Raw genomic sequence first — 19,379 nt, 5'->3', positions numbered from 1 at the left:
AGCTCATTTCTTACATATACCTTGTCGACATTCTGAAATTTGTTATTTATCATATTATAACAACTTGGGAATAGACTGCAATGGGGTCTACAGTACATTTTTACTCAGTGCAGTGGTTATATATGATGTTACAATATTTTATCTGGTTTAGAGCGAGTCGCTTTTACACAATGGTACTTACCATATAGACTAGGATTAGAGGTAAAGGACATCCTTTTTATGTCTAATAAGACCATTTATTCCTCCTCTAAAGAGAAACTGTCACCTCCAAAAACCATCCCAAGCCGCCAGCAGTGTGTTTCCGACGATAATTCTCTTCCTGAAGGCCGATGCGGCTAAAGCTCAGAAAATGTTCTTTTATCCTCTGCTGGTGTGCTTCTCTAGTCATGCTTGAAGTCAAGGGGGCAGCGGCCTCCTTGCTTCAAGCCAAGATAACCACGCCCCCTTCGCTGTGACTGACAGCTGGCAGTTCGGCTGGCTTTGCCGAACTCTCTGCATAAGCGCTGTCAGTCACAGTGAAGGGGGCGTGGTTATCTTGACTTGAAGCAAGGAGGCCGCTGCCCCCTTGACTTTAAGCATGACTAGAGAAGCGCGCCGGCAGGGGATAAAAGAAAATTTTCTGAGCTTTAGCCGCATCAGCCTTCAGGAAGAAAATTATTGTCAGAAACATGCTGCTGGCGGCTTGGGATGGTTTTTGGAGGTGATAGGTTCCCTTTAAGTATTTAAGTCTATAAACAGAGGTATATCTGTTGATCAAGGATGCAGATAAGTGGCATTTCAGAATTACGACTGGGTTCACAAGTTCTGGCAACAACAAAAAAGATGAAAATTCTGTCTCAGGGTTATTACTGATTCCATGGAATGATAATTTTATCGATTGATAAATATCTGAGATATCATCCTTAGACTTGGTCCGTTCCCCCCCCCCCCCCCCCCAAATTATAATTTGGTACGTCTCCATGTTGTGCTGTCATGAGGGATGAACTGGAAAATAGAAATTAGACTTACTGGTAATTCGGTTTCCAGAGAGTCCCTCATGACCGCACACGTACATTCCCTCCCTTACTAACTACTATGTAAATATGGTATATAAGATTTTAATAGATCTAAGGCTTAGGGTCCATTCACACGACTGTATTTCTGGGTCCAATCCATTCCGCACTTTTTTTTTTTTTACGCGAGGTAAGTGCTCTAAAAGGAAAAAACTGAATTGCAGTTGTATTGTGCTTGCCTCCAAAGACCAGAACAAAAAGTCACCAAAAACTCATATGTTCCTCAAAATGCTACCAATATAAACTATCTCATCCTGTTTTTTTGTTTTTTTTAAGCCCTTCATGTAGCTCATTTGACGGAAAAATAAAAACATTTTATTGTGCAAATGTATAATGTTATTTATCCTGCACAGTGAATTTAAAAAATATCAGAATTGATGTTTTCATTCGCCTGCTTCTCAAAAAATGGAATACGTCAGTCAAAAAGTCGTATGTCCCTCAAAATGGTTCCAGTGAAAACTATGATTTGTCCTGCAGAAATAAAACCTGCTACTGGCAATTAATTCATAAACTTCTAGAAGGAATAATAGGAGTGACACTACATAGTCTTAAAGGAGTTGTGCAGTCATTGTATATTGACAGCGTTTAAAGGGGAGGCGGCAAGAGCTACTTCCTCTTCATCACACTGCCTGTCCTCTGTAAAGTTTCGGCAGTGCAGTGTAATTACAATTAAATGGAGCGAGTATTTGTAATTAAACTATGCAACCGCTGCAAAGCAGACGATGTATAGTGTATTGAAGAGGAAGCGGCACTAGCATTGAGCCTTTTCAAAAAGCTGATTGGAGGGGGGTACTGGATGTCAATCCCCCGCCAATCAGATATTGTGGCAGACACAGACAGCAGTGGTCCCTGTGCAAAGAATGTGCCTGGGCCCCACCCCCACACCAAATTCTCAACATAACCAATTCCGTCCAAACATTACTTATAGAAATACAAAACATACAGGGTAAGGAAACTTTCACACCTGCGGCACTACGCTCCGGCCACCTGATCCGGCAGAGAATGCAAGGAATTGGCCGGACACAACCTCAGGCATGCAGCGGTTTGTGTCCCGCTGATTCTCTGCATTTTTGCCAGATTGTGACCGGATCTCTGCCAGACCCCGTTATAGTTAATGGGGCCGGTGGGCATTCTGTCTGCATTCAGCAGTGCTGGGCATTCCGGCAGGCTGTTCTCTGCTGGGAGAGCCTGCCAGAATCACTAACTCAGATGTGAAAGTAGCCTAATACAGGTCCACATACATCTTACATCCAGTGATCTCTCCTCTGATGTAGACATTCTTCTTTTCTCTTTCTTTATCTTCGCCATTGAGACCACACCACCATGATGATTTTTCAGCCATCTCTTCTCTCTGCAGTTTGACAGACAGACATCTTAGTTTCCTAGTTTTCCATCATCCTCCCACCTTCTGAACACCCCATCATGCCACCTCTAATATTGTGCCTGCTGTGCTCCCTATACAAGTTACACACAGTTCCCCTTCAATAATTATTGGCAGACAGTGTCCTAAAAAATAACTGCGCCCAGTAAACAGTGTCCCTGACACTAATAGTGTAAATAAAAATAATTGTGCCAAGCTGATACTGTGCCAGGGTGCCCACCAAAGTAACAGTGTTCCCCAAAGTCCCACCAATATAAATAATTATCTACTAGACAACACGTAGTAGTAATAGTGCCCCTACAGTAATAATGTCCCCACTATGTCCCAGAAGTAATAATGCTCCCACAGTGCTTATAATAGTATTCAAGGTCCTCATAGTCCCTCAACTGTAATAAAGCCCACCATATTGCGCCTGATAGTAATAATTCTCTTTATAATGTGTAACAGTAGAAAAATGCCCCCTTATAATGTGCGCCAGTACATAAAAATTCCCTGTTGTGTGTGGCAGTACAGTATAAAAAAAATACCTCCTTAGTGCCCCCTGTAGAGCCAAAAAAAATACCTCCTTAGTGCCCCCTGTAGAGCCAATGTCCCCATAGTACCCTCATAATGTGTGCCAATGCTCCCTACTGTGTGCTCAAAAAACCCTCTTAGTGCCCCCAGTTGAGCCAAGGTCCCCATAGTGCCCTATAATTTGCGCCAGCATAAAATACTTCTATATCATGCACCTCCCCTTGTCGCCATGGTGTCTGACAATGAGGCAGTATAAAATGCCCCCATAACGTGTGCCAGTATACAATATAGGGTCACCAGTAGATGCCCCCATAGTGCCCCCCCATGTGTGCTAGCATATAAGATAGGGCCCCCATAGTGCTCCTCCCCCTCCATAGTGCCCCCTATGTATGCCAATATGATAGGGTCCCCATAGTGCCCCCGATGTGTGCCAGTATATAAGATAGGGCCCCCCCATAGTGCTCCTCCTCCATAGTGCCCCCATGGGGCCCTAGTTTATATACTGGCACACAATAGTACCCCCCCCCCCCCTTCCATAGTTCCCCACATGTGTGTCAGTATTTAAAATAGAAAAATGCAAAAAATCCGCAGCACTCGCCAGTGTAGTAAATCCAGTGGTGATTTATTCACAAAACGGCATGGTAAAGCGACGTTTCGACCTTCATCGGTCTTTCTCAAGCAATAAAATAAATTAACAAACGTGTGCCTTATATATACAAAGTAGGTGGGGATATCCCCCCCCCCCCCCCCAAGTGGGATGGTACATCGGAATTCAGGAATTCATATATCCATAGATCATCCTATACTCATAAACAGTGATTACTTCCGATCCAAATCAGTGCAGTGTTACAACATCCAGTACAGTGTACACTCTATTATATCTGTAATATTACCTCATAAGCAGAAATAACGTCCCCGAGGTGCTGCTCCATGTCCACAAAACTCCTAGAAAGCGCTAAACTCAGCGTACCGGAAACCACAGTACGCATGCGTCCACGTCTGCCAATAGGATAAAATTCTCCTTGTGACGTCAGTTGTTGCCAATGCCCGAGGAGACAGAAAACACTAGGGGTGCACCGAAATTCCGGCAGCCGAAAATATCGGCCGAAAATGCACCTAATCCACTTCGGCCGATATTGTTACATATCGGCCGAAAATATGGGGTGTGGGATTTGTCACCCACCATCTGCGGGCGGGCGGTTTACTTTGTCACTGCATCTTAATTTTACCTTACAATCGTGAGGCTCCAGTAACTAACAACTCTGCAGGCAGAGCGGAGGGCGGCGTAACGTCACTTACTCACGTGACGCGCCTGCTCCGCCTCCTTCATTCATAAAGTGGGCGGAGCAGGTGCGTCACGTGAGTAAGTGACGTTACGCCGCCCTCCGCTCTGCCTGCAGAGTTGTTACTGGAGCGTCACGATTGTAAGGTAAAATAAAGATGCAGTGAGTGATGCTGTGAGCAGCAGGGCCGGGGCTGTTATGGGTAGGGGGATCGGTCTATGGCACTGCTATGGGGAGGGGGGATCTGTGCACTGTTATGGGGAAAGGGATCTGTGCACTGTTATGGGGAAAGGGATCTGTGCACTGTTATGTGCACTGTTATGGGCATAACAGTGCACAGATCCCTTTCCCCATAACAGTGCACAGATCCCCCTCTCCATAACAGCGCCACCCACAGATCCCCCTCTCCATAACAGCGCCACCCACAGATCCCCCTCTCCATAACAGCGCCACCCACAGATCCCCCTCTCCATAACAGCGCCACCCACAGATCCCCCTCTCCATAACAGCGCCACCCACAGATCCCCCTCTCCATAACAGCGCCACCCACAGATCCCCCTCTCCATAACAGCGCCACCCACAGATCCCCCTCTCCATAACAGCGCCACCCACAGATCCCCCTCTCCATAACAGCGCCACCCACAGATGAATTTCATTCATGAAAAAGAATTATTAATAAAATCATTAAAAAAAAAGTATTTTAAAAGTATTTGGGCAAAAAGGCCGTTTCGGTTTTCGGTCAAGGGCATCCTGAATTTTCGGTTTCGGACCAGAATTTTCATTTCGGTGCACCCCTAGAAAACACCCCGCTCCATGGCACTGCATCGAACTGAAGGTGTCGCATAGCTATGACGTGAGTGGTTGCCATGGGGACGCAGCCGTCCGCAAAACAAAGTCGTGAACCATCCACGTCACCCGGCAACCCACCGCAGTCGCATCCAAGTGGTTCAAAGGTAGGGACAAGTGGGGGGGAGGCGCAACCAAATACTTTTGTCATACCTCTGGTGTTTTTCAAAGGGATCAACTTGGGAACCCAGTCATTGGTTAGATCACCGGTTCCGGACCCAATGTACCCTCAAGATTGAATGTGGTTCCTCCAGGGCAAGCACTGATTTCCCTCAGTAGTACGCCCCTATGATGACACTACATACACATATTCCCCTTCCAGCGATGACCCTGTCCCATCCGTACCATCAGATGGGGCACATGTCCTCAATTGGGGGTTCACGGTCGTGAAGAATGTCACACGGGTCGATCATTACAAAATGACAACAGCCCCTGTGGCAGACCACGACCGTCCACTCACGCACAACTATACACTCAGAGACTTTAGACTATAAAGTTGGACTCGCCCCCCACCGGCCGCACCTGGTCACCACAAATAGTAAATGAATGAAAGGCTGAACTGCATGACTATGGAGGCATCCGAAAGGGGAAATGTGGATCATGGAGGGCCTCGGCGAGGTCATCCCTGAAAAGAGATAATTAAATACATTTAAAAAAAAATTGTGAAACCCATAAATTATGAGCATAAAACCATCACAACAATAACTTTGGGCACAGAGCTTAGTAACAAAAAATAATAAAAAGCTCCTCTATATAGAGGAAGAAGCGACAAAAATTGATTCTTTATAGAAAGAGCCCTAGATTGAAGTCTCTGTTGAGACCCTTGGGCTTTAGTGTGTTAAGCCTATAGATCCATTTTAATTCTAGTTGTTTGAGGAGAGTTTCTCGATCTCCTCCCCTCCGTAAATGTGGCACTCCATCTATAATCTGGAACCTCAATTGTGATACATTATGTCCAGATTTATAGAAATGCTCGCTTCTTTGCGGATTTTTGACTTGTGCTGTGTTATTCTCTTTTTAACCTCTTGTGTGGTTTCCCCCACATATAGGAGTCCACACGGACACTGAAGTATATAGATTACGTACGATGAGTTACAGGTGTAAAACTGTCTAATTTCATATCTTTTCCCTGTATGAGGATGTACAAAGGTTTTTTCCTTTTACCATGCTATTGCAATGGCAACAGCCAAGACATGGATAGCAACCCGTTTTTTTTTTTTGTTGCTGTGTATCCAGGGGTCTATCGGCATGTACCAATCTATCTCTTACATTAGGGCCCCTTTTGTATGAAAACAGGGGAGGGTTTTTAAATTCTGGAGTATTCGGAAATGCCTGGGTATGGAGTGTCCAATTTTTTCTGATCACCGTGGCAACCTGTCTACTCAGCATTGTGTATCGAGAGACAAAAGGGATTCTACATTGTACATTTGAGCTGTTTTTATTTTTCTCAAGTAATGTTTGTCTTTCCGTCCTAAGGGCCCTATCCTGATGTTTATTAGTCAGTTGTGGGGGGTAACCTCTATTGATGATTTTTTGATTCATTTCTTGCAATCTAGTTTCTACCCTCCCTTCATCGCTCACAATTCTGCGTACCCGTAGGAATTGACTATAGGGGAGTGATTTGATCATACCCCGTGGGTGTGAACTATTATATTGTAAAATGTTGTTTTTGTCAGTTTTTTTTTCACATGGATGTCTGTACCCAGTGTGTTGCCCTGTACACACACCAGTGTGTCCAGGAATTGTAATTGAGTCATAGAACTGACTCTGGTTAGTTTCAGGGCTGGGTGGATATTATTTAGGTACTCATTGAATTCCTGTAGTTCTAATTCAGAACCTGTCCATATAAAGAATGTCATCTATGTATCTCATCCAGCCCCCTTACTTGGTTGAAGAAGCTGGATGGATACACAAATAAAGTTTCAACATAGGACATGTAAATATTGGCGTAAGGCGGTGACCCCATCGCGGTCCCCCTGCTTTGCAAAAAGAATTGATCCTTAAACATAAAATAATTGCAGGTCAATATGATCTCCAATAACACCAAAATAAAGTTCACCATTCCTGGTGTAAGCTCCGAGTTGTGTAAGACGTATCTGACTGCCTCTAGGCCCTTGTTGTGGTCAATGCTGGTGTAGAGGCTGACCACATCAAAGGAAACCAGTGTATCTCCTGTCTGAAATGTCAAGTCTTTTAATTTAAGTAAGAAGTGGGTGGTATCTCACATAGGATGTGGCATTTGTTGCGTATTTCTGGAGCACCCCATCCAGAAAAATAGCTGATCGTGAAAGGACAGAATTAATGCCGGACACAATAGGGCGCCCTGGCGGATTAATTCTGTCCTTATGTATCTTGGGTAAGGTGTATAATACCGGAGTAACTGGATGCGTTACAATTAAGTAATCGTGTAGTGAATTGTCAATGATATCTTCAGCATATGCATCATCGACCAAAAGTTCAATTTTCCGAGAGATCTCAAATTTCGGATCATGGTCGATCTGACGATAGACTGAAGTATCATCGAGTTGCCGCTTAATCTCCTGTTCATATTTTGCCGTGTCCATAATGACGATAGCTCTGCCTTTATCGGCCGGTTTTATGGTAATTTCATTCCTATTGCTTAATTTGGTCAATGTTTCCTTCTCTATTTTAGTGAGGTTGGACTTAAAGGGAACCTGTCACCGGGATTTTGTGTATAGAGCTGAGGTCATGGGTTGCTAGATGGCCGCGAGCACATCCGCAATATCCAGTCCCCATAGCTGTGTGTGCTTTTATTGTGTAAAAAAAGTGATTTGATACATATGCAAATTATCCTGAGATGAGTCCTGTCCCTGACTCATCTCACGTACAGGACTCATCTCAGGTTAATTTGCATATGTATAAAATCGTTTTTTTTTACACAATAAAAGCACACAGAGCTATGGGGACTGGGTATTGCGGATGTGCTAGTGGCCATCTAGTAATCCATGTCCTCAGCTCTATACACAAAATCCCGGTGACAGGTTCCCTTTAAATTTAATCTGGGACTGTTCTTTTAGTTTCAGCATATCTTTCTGTACTAGTGAGATATATGCCTCAATAACATTAATGTTTGGAGGGGGTTGAATTCTACTTTTAACTGAGAGATTAAACTCTTTAAGGGTCATGGTATTACCAACACTCTCCATCTCCTTATTGGAACTGTTGTCCTTATCTGAAAAAAAGCCTTTAAAGAGGACCTTTCACCGATTATTACACTATGAACTAACTATACAGACATGTAGAGCGGCGCCTGGGGATCTCCCTGCACTTATTATCCCTGGGCGCCGTTACGTTCTCCCGTTATGCCCTCCGGTATCTTCGGTCACTAAGTTATGGTAGGCGGAGTCTGCCCTTGTTCTGCTGTAGCGCTGGCCAATCGCATTGCAGAGCTCACAGCCTGGGAGAAAATAACCTCCCAGGCTGTGAGCTCTGCGCTGCGATTGGCCAGCGCTAGAGCAGAACAAGGGCAGACTCCGCCTACCATAACTTAGTGACTGAAATCTCCGCCTACCATAACTTAGTGAGCGGAGATACCGGAGGGCATAGCGGGAGAACGGAGCAGCGCCCAGGGATAATAGTAAGTGCAGTGAGATCCCCGGGCGCCGCTCTACATGTCTGTATAGTTAGTTCATAGTGTAATAATCGGTGAAAGGTCCTCTTTAAGTCTTAAACGCCTAAAAAACATATATAAATGAACCTCATATTCAAACCAATCAATAAACATAGTAGGGCAATAGGACAAACCCTTGTTCAATAAAGTCAGTTCAGACTCTGTAAAAGTGAAAGAGGAGATATTTACCACCAAAGAATCCATCTCGGTCTGTTCATGGCCTGCTCTTTTGCTTTGATCAAATGTCCCGTCCGGTTCTGACCCAAGGGGGGTTTCTTTGATCTGGTGGTTATAGTGCTTCCTCCATCGCCTGTGCTTAGATCATCCCCTCCTTTGTTGTCCCGCTTTTCTTGGATGGTTCCTTGTCGTAAAAAAAGTTAATCACTGCAATCCTCAGATGATTCTGTAGTAGTCATATCTCTGTCATTTTTGCCGTTATATGGTTTGCGTCTGGGTTTTGGTTTAAAATGCTTAGTTTGGTTCCTCTGTCGTCCCATGGTTTGTTTCCTGTAGACGTCACCTCTCGTATAATAGTCAAGGTCCCGGTGCCATTTTTGCCTTTTAGTGATTTCAATGTTGTTCCGATATTTAGTTAAATCCGCATCCAGTTCAGCTTTGATCATGGACACTTCAGTTACTGGTATTAATGTGCTTAATTGGCTCTCCAGTGTATTCGTATCTGGTTTGCTTCCAATTCAATTTGTAAATGTTCCATATTCAATAGCATGATGTCCATGGAATAACGATTAGAAATCATTTCGAAATTTGCGCAAAATTCCTTGTTATTTGGTAACAAAATCGGTTTAAGATGGGAACGGAGGCCCCTAGGAATTCTCCCGGCTTTATAATACTCCTGGAGAGTAGGTAGATGGAGTTCATGTGACACCCATATTTTTCTTTCTTGTTCTAATTTGCGTTTAATAAGATCCGCCGTAGGTTTGTTCAAAAAGGAACCCTCTTCAGAGGTCTGTCCCAGGATCCTTGTCACCTCTTCATCTGTATAGACAGAGCTTCCTGCTGTTGCCATTTTTGTAAAAGGAGTTTTTCCTTTATTATAAAAAAGTCTGTATTTCAGTGTGCACGCTCAATAAAAAGCTGTATTCAATATACACAGAGATTTTGGCAGCACTACTGATCCCGTAATAGGAAAGGCCTACCATTGAACCACTTAGATGCGACTGCGGTGGGTTGCCGGGTGACGCGGATGGTTCACGACTTTGTTTTGTGGACGGCTGCGTCCCCATGGCAACCACTCACGTCATAGCTATGCGACACCTTCAGTTCGATGCAGTGCCATGGAGCGGGGTGTTTTCTGTCTCCTCGGGCATTGGCAACAACTGACGTCACAAGGAGAATTTTATCCTATTGGCAGACGTGGATGCATGCGCACTGTGGTTTCTGGTACGCTGAGTTTAGCGCTTTCTAGGAGTTTTGTGGACATGGAGCAGCACCTCGGGGACGTTATTTCTGCTTATGAGGTAATATTACAGATATACTAGAGTGTACACTGCACTGATGTAACACTGCACTGATTTGGATCGGAAGTAATCCCTGTTTAGGAGTATAGGATGATCTATGGATATATGAATTCCGATGTACCATCCCACTTGGGGGAGGGATATCCCCACCTACTTTGTATTATATAAGGCACACGTTTGTTAATTTTATTTTATTGCTTAAGAAAGACCGATGAAGGTCGAAACGTCGCTTTACCATGCCGTTTTGTCAATAACTCCCCACTGGATTTACTACACTAGCGAGTGCTGCGGATTTTTTGCATTTTTCTAGCCGTTGGGACCATAAGCCAAGATCCCCATCTGCGTGCACCACCTCTACCTTAAAGGTACCTTTAATGGCCTTTCCAATTACGGGATCAGTAGTGCTGTCAAAATCTCTGTGTATAGTATTTAAAATGGGGCCCCCCATAGTGCCCCCCATGAGTGCCAGATAGGGCCCCTAGCAAAGTGTAAATAAAAAATAAATAATAAACTCCCAAACTTACCTCCTTGCCGCTTTCAGCAATGCGATGCAGGCCTCTTCCGGCCTGTGTCCTGCGGTGTACGTGCCTGTAGCCTATGAGAGGACTGGGGAGGGAGACGCGTCCTAAGGACGGAGATACAGATGAATATAGAGAGCTGAGCGCTTCACCCCCCCCCCCCCCCTGCCGCCAGTAAGAAGGGGCCCCCTTCTGCACTGGGCCCCTGTGCAGCCGAATTGGCTGCACAGGCGGTATGTCCGCCTCTGTATTGTGGCCTATCCTGAGAAAAGGTGAGCAGAACCGCTGCACAACCCCTTTTAAGAGTAGATGCTCCAGAATGATTGTCTTATGAAAGTAAGTAGTTATTAAAACAGACATTTCAGTAGAGGAACCTGGGCTTCTGCTATAAATACATAGCAGGAGGCCATCTGTACTATCCACATTGCCTCTAATGACATGCACAGCATAGCGATCAGCCTCTGTGGCCGCTTGCAATGCGCTGTATGAGTCGGTACAGGTTTTACATACAAGCCTGTACGCTGAAAAAACGGCTGGTGGTCCCGGCGCATGCGCAGTTGAGTGCAAGCGACGGGACCAAGGAAGGCCGGCAGGAAGCGGTGACGTCAGTGATGACGTGCCGTCCCCTGCCTCAGGGAGGTAAAGAAGAAGATGACGCTGGACCGGAAGCCTGGAAACCGCGTTCGGAGCGGTCACGTGACCGCGAAGAGGCTCGAAGGAAGGCCTATGCTGCGGAGGGTAATTATGGGTATAATAACCGTCCCTCCACAGGTTTTCAGGGACAATTTCCCAGTAGGGGCCGGAGAACCCATCTTTAACAGACTGAGACCGAAAGTTAGGTGAAGCCAGAGTCACGGAGCCGGAACAGGCAGGAGGGAAGCGGGTATCAATTTCGTCAGGCTATACAAGTAGAAGGCTCAGTACCAAAGACATATCTGTTGATCTTGGTCAAACTGGTGATGCCAGGCACCATCTCCTAGGCTCCAGTATTAATTTGGTGCAGGAGCATTGCTTTACTGCTCCTCATTATTACAACTGGAACTTTGCAGCAGTGCTTTATAGTGTCCTGACAACGCCTGAGTGTCTAATGGGCATACAGTAGTCGGCCTAGGCATCTGTGGATGTCTGTGTGCCCATAGACACATCAACAATGTTGTCTGACATTGAATTGTGTACAATAAAGGATAATTACTTAAAGGCATTTTCCTGTGAAGCCCCTTTTATGTGTATGTGGATAAAGGCTATTGAACCACATCAAAATGTGCAGCATTTATTGTATCTGATTTACTAGGTTATGCCACAATCTGGTCGGATCTCAGGACATGAGATATTTTTCCCAGTCTTGCTGTTACTAGGCAGACTTCTCCATCCCCTCCTTCTCTGTGCAGTCAGCTGCTCCTGCTTCTCCTGATTGGCCTGCATAATGAGAGGCATGAACACCAATGGTCGCTTCTATGCAAATTGTACACTCATTCAATTGACATCAGACAGGGCTGGTGTGGTTATTTGCCGGGAGAGCTGATCTTTGACGGCACCATGGCTGCAGGGGGCTCCCTTTCTGGTATGCTTTTTTATATACTTTTGAAGCCACATTTTAATCCTGTGCTTTTTTTTTTTTTCTTCAGGGAACGGAAATGTTGAAGGAATTGTGCAGTCTCCTGTCTACGGGTTTTATTCATTGCAAATAATAAGGCCTTAAAGGTACACTTATACATGTGGGAGTACACAGTGCTTGTAGTGAGCCATATGCAGTACTAACTTGTATGCATGTTACTGTTTTCTGTTGGATTACGACAGGCCCTTCCTGCTAGTTTTTAAAAACTCGAGCGCAGAATAAACCACTCTTAACCACCTCAGGACCGCCGTACGCAGGATTGCGTCTTTGCGGCGGCCCTGCTCTTCTGGGTGGACGCGCCGGTGCGTCCTCTCGCGAGACGCGAGATTTCCTGTGAACGCGCGCACACAGGCGCGCGCGCTCACAGGAACGGAAGGTAAGAGAGTTGATCTCCAGCCTGCCAGCGGCGATCGTTCGCTGGCAGGCTGGAGATGTGTTTTTTTTAACCCCTAACAGGTATATTAGACGCTGTTTTGATAACAGCGTCTAATATACCTGCTACCTGGTCCTCTGGTGGTCCCCTTTGTTTGGATCGACCACCAGAGGACACAGGTAGCTCAGTAAAGTCCCACCAAGCACCACTACACTACACTACACCCCCCCCCGTCACTTATTAACCCCTTATTAGCCCCTGATCACCCCATATAGACTCCCTGATCACCCCCCTGTCATTGATTACCCCCCTGTCATTGATTACCCCCCTGTAAAGCTCCATTCAGATGTCCGCATGATTTTTACGGATGCACTGATAGATGGATCGGATCCGCAAAACGCATCCGGACGTCTGAATGAAGCCTTACAGGGGCGTGATCAATGACTGTGGTGATCACCCCATATAGACTCCCTGATCACCCCCCTGTCATTGATTACCCCCCTGTAAAGCTCCATTCAGATGTCCGCATGATTTTTACGGATGCACTGATAGATGGATCGGATCCGCAAAACGCATCCGGACGTCTGAATGAAGCCTTACAGGGGCGTGATCAATGACTGTGGTGATCACCCCATATAGACTCCCTGATCACCCCCCTGTCATTGATTACCCCCCTGTAAAGCTCCATTCAGATGTCCGCATGATTTTTACGGATGCACTGATAGATGGATCGGATCCGCAAAACGCATCCGGACGTCTGAATGAAGCCTTACAGGGGCGTGATCAATGACTGTGGTGATCACCCCATATAGACTCCCTGATCACCCCCCTGTCATTGATTACACCCCTGTCATTGATCACCCCCCTGTAAAGCTCCATTCAGACGTCCGCATGATTTTTACGGATCCACTGATAGATGGATCGGATCCGCAAAACGCATCCGGACGTCTGAATGAAGCCTTACAGGGGCATGATCAATGACTGTGGTGATCACCCCATATAGACTCCCTGATCACCCCCCTGTCATTGATTACCCCCCTGTAAAGCTCCATTCAGATGTCCGCATGATTTTTACGGATGCACTGATAGATGGATCGGATCCGCAAAACGCATCCGGACGTCTGAATGAAGCCTTACAGGGGCGTGATCAATGACTGTGGTGATCACCCCATATAGACTCCCTGATCACCCCCCTGTCATTGATTACACCCCTGTCATTGATCACCCCCCTGTAAAGCTCCATTCAGACGTCCGCATGATTTTTACGGATCCACTGATAGATGGATCGGATCCGCAAAACGCATCCGGACGTCTGAATGAAGCCTTACAGGGGCATGATCAATGACTGTGGTGATCACCCCATATAGACTCCCTGATCACCCCCCTGTCATTGATTACCCCCCTGTAAAGCTCCATTCAGATGTCCGCATGATTTTTACGGATGCACTGATAGATGGATCGGATCCGCAAAACGCATACGGACGTCTGAATGAAGCCTTACACGGGCATGATCAATGACTGTGGTTATCACCCCATATAGACTCCCTGATCACCCCCCTGTCATTGATCACCCCCCCTGTCATTGATCACCCCCCTGTCATTGATCACCCCCCTGTCATTGATCACCCCTCTGTAAGGCTCCATTCAGACATTTTTTTTGGCCCAAGTTAGCGGAATTTTTATTTATTTTTCTTACAAAGTCTCATATTCCACTAACTTGTGTCAAAAAATAAAATCTCACATGAACTCACCATACCCCTCACGGAATCCAAATGCGTAAAATTTTTTAGACATGTATATTCCAGACTTCTTCTCACGCTTTAGGGCCCCTAGAATGCCAGGGCAGTATAAATACGCCACATGTGACCCCATTTCGGAAAGAAGACACCCCCAGGTATTCCGTGAGGGGCATATTGAGTCCATGAAAGATTGAAATTTTTGTCCCAAGTTAGCGGAACGGGAGACTTTGTGAGAAAAAAATAAAAAATATCAATTTCCGCTAACTTGTGCCAAAAAAAAAAAATTTCTATGAACTCGCCATGCCCCTCATTGAATACCTTGGGGTGTCTTCTTTCCAAAATGGGGTCACATGTGGGGTATTTATACTGCCCTGGCATTCTAGGGGCCCCAAAGCGTGAGAAGAAGTCTGGTATCCAAATGTCTAAAAATGCCCTCATAAAATGAATGTGGGCCCCTTTGCGCATCTAGGCTGCAAAAAAGTGTCACACATGTGGTATCGCCGTACTCAGGAGAAGTTGGGGAATGTGTTTTGGGGTGTCATTTTACAAATACCCATGCTGGGTGAGAGAAATATCTTGGTCAAATGCCAACTTTGTATAAAAAAATGGGAAAAGTTGTCTTTTGCCAAGATATTTCTCTCACCCAGCAAGGGTATATGTAAAATGACACCCCAAAACACATTCCCCAACTTCTCCTGAATACGGCGATACCACATGTGTGACACTTTTTTGCAGCCTAGGTGGGCAAAGGGGCCCATATTCCAAAGAGCACCTTTAGGATTTCACAGGTCATTTACCTACCTAACACACATTAGGGCCCCTGGAAAATGCCAGGGCAGTATAACTACCACACAAGTGACCCCATTTTGGAAAGAAGACACCCCAAGGTATTCCGTGAGGGGCATGGCGAGTTCCTAGAATTTTTTATTTTTTGTCACAAGTTAGTGGAAAATGCTGATTTTTTTTTTTTTTATTTTTTTTTTTTATACAAAGTCTCATATTCCACTAACTTGTGACAAAAAATAAAAACTTCCATGAACTCACTATGCCCATCAGCGAATACCTTGGGGTCTCTTCTTTCCAAAATGGGGTCACTTGTGGGGTAGTTATACTGCCCTGGCATTCTAGGGGCCCAAATGTGTGGTAAGGAGTTTGAAATCAAATTCAGTAAAAAATGACAAGTGAAATCCGAAAGGTGCTCTTTGGAATATGGGCCCCTTTGCCCACCTAGGCTGCAAAAAAGTGTCACACATCTGGTATCTCCGTACTCAGGAGAAGGTGGGGAATGTGTTTTGGGGTGTCATTTTATATATACCCATGCTGGGTGAGAGAAATATCTTGGCAAAAGACAACTTTTCCCATTTTTTTATACAAAGTTGTCATTTGACCAAGATATTTATCTCACCCAGCATGGGTATATGTAAAAAGACACCCCAAAACACATTCCTCAACTTCTCCTGAGTACGGGGATACCAGATGTGTGACACTTTTTTGCAGCCTAGGTGGGCAAAGGGGCCCATATTCCAAAGAGCACCTTTCGGATTTCACTTGTCATTTTTTACAGAATTTGATTTCAAACTCCTTACCACACATTTGGGCCCCTAGAATGCCAGGGCAGTATAACTACCCCACAAGTGACCCCATTTTGGAAAGAAGAGACCCCAAGGTATTCGCTGATGGGCATAGTGAGTTCATAGAACTTTTTATTTTTTGTCACAAGTTAGTGGAATATGAGACTTTGTAAGAAAAAAAAAAAAAAAAAAAAAAATCATCATTTTCCGCTAACTTGTGACAAAAAATAAAAAGTTCTATGAACTCACTATGCCCATCAGCGAATACCTTAGGGTGTGTACTTTCAGAAATGGGGTCATTTGTGGGGTGTTTGTACTGTCTGGGCATTGTAGAACCTCAGGAAACATGACAGGTGCTCAGAAAGTCAGAGCTGCTGCAAAAAGCGGAAATTCACATTTTTGTACCATAGTTTGTAAACGCTATAACTTTTACCCAAACCATTTTTTTTCTACCCAAACATTTTTTTTTTATCAAAGACATGTAGAACTATAAATTTAGAGCAAAATTTCTATATGGATGTCGTTTTTTTTTGCAAAATTTTACAACTGAAAGTGAAAAATGTCATTTTTTTGCAAAAAAATCGTTAAATTTCGATTAATAACAAAAAAAGTAAAAATGTCAGCAGCAATGAAATACCACCAAATGAAAGCTCTATTAGTGAGAAGAAAAGGAGGTAAAATTCATTTGGGTGGTAAGTTGCATGACCGAGCAATAAACGGTGAAAGTAGTGTAGGTCAGAAGTGTAAAAAGTGGCCTGGTCTTTCAGGGTGTTTAAGCACTGGGGGCTGAGGTGGTTAAGGGTTAGTTACAACACTTTTCCCATATTACCACAAGTTAGAGCAAATGGCTGGACAAGTTAGGGGACAGCCCAGAAATTGTTTTATTGCAGGACTCCGAACAAATACACATCATTTAACGATAAAAAGTTGTAGGATGGGCTTTTAGACTCAAGAAATTTCCCTCTCAGAAAATTCTCCTAAAAACAGATTTATGAAAATCTTAGCTATTCTTTTTTTCTTGACTGTTGAGCGTTAGGCCCGAGACTGTGTGTGAAGGACCTGGTTCTCAAGCATCTAAAATGCCAAGCCCCACAAGTACTTAATTATGGTGACCCCTCCTACACATTTAAACGTCATACTCCAAATTTTAGTTTTCTTATGCTAACTGGCACACACGTTCATATGGCGAATCTAACCATTGACATGGGTAGTTCTGGAGGAATTTGCAAGCCTTTTGCTTTTTAGGCTGTTTGTAAACTATACATGGTCTTCAGTTGTTTATGTTGTGGGAAAATAACGTCTCCACTTTCAGCAGGTTCTAACTATTTGGTTTCTGCAGGTGATTTATTCTGATGTCCAGATTTGAGTCAGTTAGAAATTTTATTCCCTAACATGAGGAAAATTAGCTTCTACCTTGTGAGAGTGACTTGCCTTTCTCTGGATCAACTTTGCAGGATAATAGGCAGAATTGAATGGATGTATTTTTTTTTTTTTTTTTTTAGGAAATGTGCTAATGGATGTGAACTAGATCGGAATAGTCATAACCGCTTAGGCCTCTTTCACCTCGACCAGATATCTGTTTGGCCCAAAAGCAGGATTAGAGCACCGCCCTAATGAGTGAAGATTTTCCTCTCCTGATATTAGGGAATATTGTCCCCATCCCATTTCTACCTCTACACTATCCACCTTTTGATTTAAATAAAGACCTATAGAAGAGTAGATCACCTGTATGCGATATGAAATTGGGCTTCTAGTTTAAAAATCCTTGGAATGTTTCTGTGGATCCTGGATTGGCAGGGAGCATCTGTTAACTTGCAATTGTTTGTATCAGAATCATACAGAAAATCTTTTAGGGTACATTCACACAACCATGTGTAATCCTTTCCGTTTTGCGGTCTGAAAATAACGGAACCGTGTGTCCACATTTTGTGGCCGAATGACTTCCGTTTGTTCCGTATGTCTTCCGTTTTTTTTTTATGGTCCGCAAAAAAAGGAAGGAAAAAAGGCCTTAAATAATACGAAAATGGATCCGCATATAACATACAGAAACCATTCCGTATGTCATCCGCAATTTGCGGATCCATTGACTTGAATGGGGTTGCAGACCGATCTGTGCGGATAATAGTAGGACAAGCTTCAAGCTAGACACTTTTGATGATTGTACTCCACCTGGTGGTTGGCTTATTTTCTGCCAATGGTCCATCTTTCTCGATCAATTCTGCATCCTTCATTGCTAGATGTGTTTATAACCCACCATGACATTTGTTATTATAAAGTCGTATCTGCTTCTATTGCCTCTTGGGGTAGGGCATTCAATAGTTTGATTTGCCCGACTTTCCTCTACCCGTAATAATTGTTTTCTTAAAGGCCTTGAGAGAATAAACCATTTTCAATTTCTTCATATTAAGCACACATAGATTTCTAGATGTAAATGAGATCTCCTCTAAGGCCACATTCACATCTACGTTCAGCTGTATCCAGATACCACCATCCACCAAAAAATGCTGCCAAAAGCCGGTGTGTGTGCCAGATACAGTGACCGGATCAGATTGGCAGGGTTCACAATGCAGCTGTGAAACCTGCCTAAGGTGTCTTTTTCTGCTTTCAACTCTATCATATCTGTTTAAAAAATTTGGAGCACTAAACTGAATCCCATATTCAAGATGTAACCTTACAAGGTAATTATAGAGGAATAATATTACGTCGGGACGCCCTTTTTCTTTTTCTCCCCCTTTCATGACCAAGCCTTAAAGTATATCTGTCGTAAATATATATTTTTTTGGAGTATTGGATTGTGGGGATTAATATAACCTTGGTGGCCCTATTTTAACTTTTCACTGTGTATTCAATTACCCCTTAATTCCACAGTTTTGTTCCCTGTACTGCCTACTTTTACCGGTGCTTAAAATAGAGTTGCTAGGCATGGTCCGGATGGAGGACGCTGCGTGCAAGGTCAGATTACTGACAGCCAGGGACTGTAAGTAAATGATTAAAGCCAGGTCCTCCCCAGCAGCTGATAACAGTGCCTGGGCTGTGTGCACTTCTCCCTGTCCCTGCGCTTGGCAGACGCTCCCTCACTCAGCAGAGCTGGAGAATGCAGAGTTGAAGCAGCGCACAACAGGGAAGGGAGATCTGCCATCTGCTCAGTGTATAAATGAAAGCAACATGTGGTAAGAGGACCCCTTTGTGCTGCAGGAGATTAACCCTTTAGGGGGAGGGCTCTGGTTACTGACACTTTTGGGGGGCTATTGTTACTGGCTAGTGAGGGCAGGCGGGATTAGCCTCAGGGTGAGGGCAGTGGCGGCCATTTTAACTGAATAGGGAAATTGCAGTTTTATGCAGACTGGTTACTAAGGGCTGAATCTTATTAAATATGGGG

At 44.4% G+C, this 19,379-nt stretch overlaps 1 protein-coding gene across 6 annotated transcripts in view; it reads left to right on the top strand.

Annotated features, from left to right (window-relative positions):
- Positions 1 to 19,379, top strand: part of LOC120979080 (activating transcription factor 7-interacting protein 1-like) — a 107,959-nt gene that overhangs the window by 27,032 nt on the left and 61,548 nt on the right. Inside the window, exon 1 of one of the 6 annotated variants that reach the window (XM_040407623.1) lies at positions 11,299 to 11,440. The exons of 3 other annotated variants lie outside the window; for them this stretch is intronic. The gene's annotated coding sequence lies outside the window, so the exon portion shown is untranslated. Of the gene's footprint in view, positions 1 to 11,298; positions 11,441 to 12,158; positions 12,264 to 12,312; positions 12,404 to 19,379 lie in introns of those variants that run through there. 2 more of the 6 variants (XM_040407622.1, XM_040407625.1) reach the window with 2 other exon arrangements.

Source organism: Bufo bufo, chromosome 9 (genome assembly GCF_905171765.1).
Source record: "Bufo bufo chromosome 9, aBufBuf1.1, whole genome shotgun sequence".
NCBI lineage: Eukaryota > Metazoa > Chordata > Amphibia > Anura > Bufonidae > Bufo > Bufo bufo.
The sequence above is the reverse complement of the archived record's forward strand: the minus strand, read 5'-3'. Positions and strand labels throughout refer to the sequence as shown.